Raw genomic sequence first — 3994 nt, forward strand, 5'->3', positions numbered from 1 at the left:
GCCGGCATGGGCATCTGAAATGGGAATGCTCATCACAACTAAATGCAACAGTGAGAAGGGACCATGAGTTCCATCTTGGGCATGTTGAGGTTGGTGATTTGGATGGTTTTGTTTGTCATTTCAGAAATCCAGTTAAGGCCTGGACCTCAGAGATAGAGGGGTTTCCTACAGGAAATCTTGCCCACTCAACTGGTGGCTGCCCTTACAGCCATCACTTTCCCTCACATTTTGGATTTTGTTCAGGCATCAGGTGACTGTAGGACACAGGGGAAAAGGGCTCCTTCCAGCCTCAACCTTCATTAATCTTACATCATTCATTGTATTTCCATTCCTTTGCCAGCAACTGCTGAAGAATAGGTTGCCTTGAACATCTGGCAGAGCAGATTGGAGGGGAAAATTCAGGGTAATCTTTTCTTACACCTAAAAAGAAATTGAAGCTGAGTAAGCTGGTATGCCTAGCATCCTAACTACTGAGAAGACTGAGATGTCAGGATCATGGTTCAAAACCAGCCTGGGCAGACAAGTCTGGGAAAAACTCTTCTCTCTAACTAGCCCTTTATTGCAACTATAAATAGGGAGAAAACCTACATCCTGAATTGTATCGAACTTCCAACTTAACTCACTTGGGAAACTCCCTACCTCCCTTCTTGTCACTAAATAAACTTAACAATAAAATATAGTGGAAAAAAGATTATATGGCCAGAAGGTATTTTTCGGTTTATTTGTTTGTTTGCTTTCTTGCTTGCTTTTTGTTGTTGTGGGGCTTGAATGCAGGGCCTGAGTGCTGCCCTGAGCTTTTTACCCTCAAGATTAGTTCTCTACCAGAATGAGCCATACTGGCACTCCTGGTTTCTGGTGGTTAATTGGAGATAAGAATCTCATAGACTTTCCTGCCCCAGCTGGCTTTGAACTGTGTTCTTCAGATCTCAGCCTTCTGAGTAAGATTACAGGAGTGAGCCGCTGCGTCCTGGTTGGATAAAAGGTTTTGATGCATGCAGTGATATAAGCTAACTTTGCAAACACTGTACTAACTAAAAGAAGGCAGAGATAAAAGGCCATTTATTGTATGATTCCACTGATATAAAATATCTGTAGAATAGGCAAATCTGTAGGGACAGAGTAAATTAGTGCTACCAGGAGTTAGGGGCAATATAATGTTGGAGAATTACTCCTTAATAGGTCTTCTTTAGGGGAAATAAAAATACTCCAGAAATCATGCAATAGTAACACAAAATTGTGAATTGCTAAATGTCACTGACTTACACATTTTCACATTGTGAAAAATAATAAATATTTTTACCATAACTTAAGGAGAAAATGTACTTTGTACCCAGATCAAGATTTAAGCCCTGATCCTGCCATCCATTAACTCTGTGAGTTTGTGCAGGGGCCATGCTAATCTTCTCTGTATCATTCCAATTTTAGTACATGTGCTGCCGAAGCGAGCATACTCTTTGATTTTGGACACATATTTCTGGGCCTTTTTTTCTCATCTGTAAAATGGAGACATCACAGTCCCTACCTCCAAGGGCTACTTTGAATTTGGAATGAGATCATTTATATACAGTGATCAGCACAGTGCCATCACAGAATAAATCCTCATCAGAAGTATTATTATTATATGTTATTAGTGTCATTCATCATCAATCACATACTTTTCAGTCAGGCTTAATAGAGATAGAGTCATAAATTTTCTGAAGATTTGTTTTTGTTTCTGTTTTGGGGCTTGATCATAGAGCCTGAGCACTGTCCCTGGGCCTCTTTGTGCTCAAGGTTAGTGTTCTACCACTTGAGCCACAACTCCACTTCCAGTTTTTAGGGTCTAATTGGAGATAAGAATCTCACAGGGACTTTTCTGACCAGCCTACTTCAAATCTCGATCCTCAGATGTCAGCCTCCTGAGTAGTTAGTATTACAGGTGTGTGCCACCAGTGCCCAGATTCTGAAGATTTTTTTTTTTAATTGTGCTGGAACTGAGGCTTGAACTCAGGTCCTCTCATTCTTGCTTGGCATTATTTGTCAAGTTTTACATTCTACCACTCGATCTATACCTCTACTACTAGCTTTTTGCTGGTTGATTGGAGATAATAGCCTCACGATTCAAACCTTGTTCCTCAGATCTCAGCCTCCTAAGTAGGTAGAACCACAGGTGTGAACTACCAGTGCCAACAGAAGATTCTTTTCTTGGTCTGTTCTTTTTTGGTAGTTGGAATTGCACCAAGGATATTGTGCTTGCTAGACAATCACTTTGCCACTGAGCTACATACCAACCTGAAAATTCTTTCTTCAACAACATTAATACCTATGCAAGAGACCATACATTGTGAAGCACAGTGGTAAGCCAATGTTGTCTCTGGTACCTTTAAGCTGCCACTATACCACCATAAAACCATCCACTTAAGAGAAGAGGCTATTGTCTTCTCATTGGATTTCTGGATTCAGACCACTTCCCCATTTATTCCTATTCTCCTTCCAGCAAGGTTAGCATACAAGTTCTTAGGGCTTGTCCTATGAGCATTGCATCTTAATTTCCAAATCAAAAAGGACCATAATAAATGTAAGTAAACCAATGCTATTTGTTTTAGGATTAAGAACAGCTTTAGGATTGCTGAAATGGAGATAAGTTGTCTCTTGCTGATATTATCTGGTCACATGTTTCTGAATTTACTGTAGACCTTATAATAAGAGGTCTCACATATTTTACTGATCATTTTTCTGCAAAGAGGTTGCAATCTTAAATACATTCATGAAATACAATCAGACTGCATTAGCATGAGTTATTGAAAATACTGCTTGATGTGATTAATTTTGCAAACATCAAATAACTCAAGATGTGAAAATGATCTGTAGTAATGATAATAAGTAAATACACACATCCCCATAATGTAGAAAATATTTTTGTAATATTATATACATATCCCAGTGGTTATTACCACCAATGGATGTTACAGTGAAGCTAAACTGTACACAAAATGTAAAATGCTTTGAGTTTCAAGAGTTTCATTAAATATAATGTAAAATTGCCAAGTACCAGTGGCTCATGCCTATAGTCATAGCTATTCAAGAGGCTGAGATCTAAGGATTGTAGTTCAAAGCCAGCCCATGGCAGAAAGTCTCTGAGACTCTCATTTCCAATCAACCACCAAAAATACCCCAAGGGGAACCATGGCTCAAGTCTTATGCTGAAAAGCTTAGGGACAGTGCCCAGGCCCTACATTCAACCCTGGGTGCCATAATCTTCAGATAGACTTAGAATTTAATTCAATTGAAAGTTCAACTCTCAGTAGTTACTCCTTTCGATTACATCTTGATGAAGCCAAGAAAGAGCATCTTCAGTGCCTTGAAAGTCACCTTTCATTCTGTAATTATTTATTGTCTGGATGAATAATTTCTTGTTTGTGTGTCTTTGCTCAAGGCAAATATTTTTTAATGTGTCAAAATTATATAAAGGGTTAGGTGCCTGTGACACATTCCTTTAATCCTAGTTACAAAGGAGGCTGAGATCTGAGGTTTAAGGTTCAAAGCTAGCCCATGCAGGAATGGCCATGAGATTCTTATCTCCAATTAACCACAAAAAGCCAAAAATGGTGTTATGGCTCAAGTGGTAGAGCACTAGTCTTGAGTACAAAAGCTCAGAGACAGCACCCAGATCCTGAGTTGAAGCACAAGACAGGCAAAAAGAACATAAAAAAATCAACAAATTAATATATGACAAAGAAGATATATCACAAGATCAAGTGGATGTGATACTGTTTATTTTTACTGGTTATTGCAGCTGAATCTTATACAGTGCCTACTAAGTGCCAGTTGTCTTTGTGACCTGCTTGTGTAATCCATATATCTCCTTAATGACATGCATGCCTTCATTTCCCCATGTTCTGTGGCATGAGTGTTCTAAGAGGAAGAGCTAGGGCTGTCAGTCCAGGGAGAGTGTCCTGAGTCTGCTCTCCTAACCTGGTGCTTTAGTGATAAGCATTGAGCTAAAAGTTGGGGT

At 39.2% G+C, this 3994-nt stretch overlaps 1 pseudogene; it reads right to left on the bottom strand.

Moving 5' to 3' along the window:
- Positions 1–1379: 1379 nt before the first annotated feature.
- On the bottom strand, positions 1380–1449 carry LOC122103076 (annotated as a pseudogene).
- Positions 1450–3994: the final 2545 nt, after the last annotated feature.

The sequence above is a fragment of the Dipodomys spectabilis genome, unplaced genomic scaffold (assembly GCF_019054845.1).
Source record: "Dipodomys spectabilis isolate Male_0828 unplaced genomic scaffold, ASM1905484v1 ptg001611l, whole genome shotgun sequence".
Taxonomy (NCBI): domain Eukaryota; kingdom Metazoa; phylum Chordata; class Mammalia; order Rodentia; family Heteromyidae; genus Dipodomys; species Dipodomys spectabilis.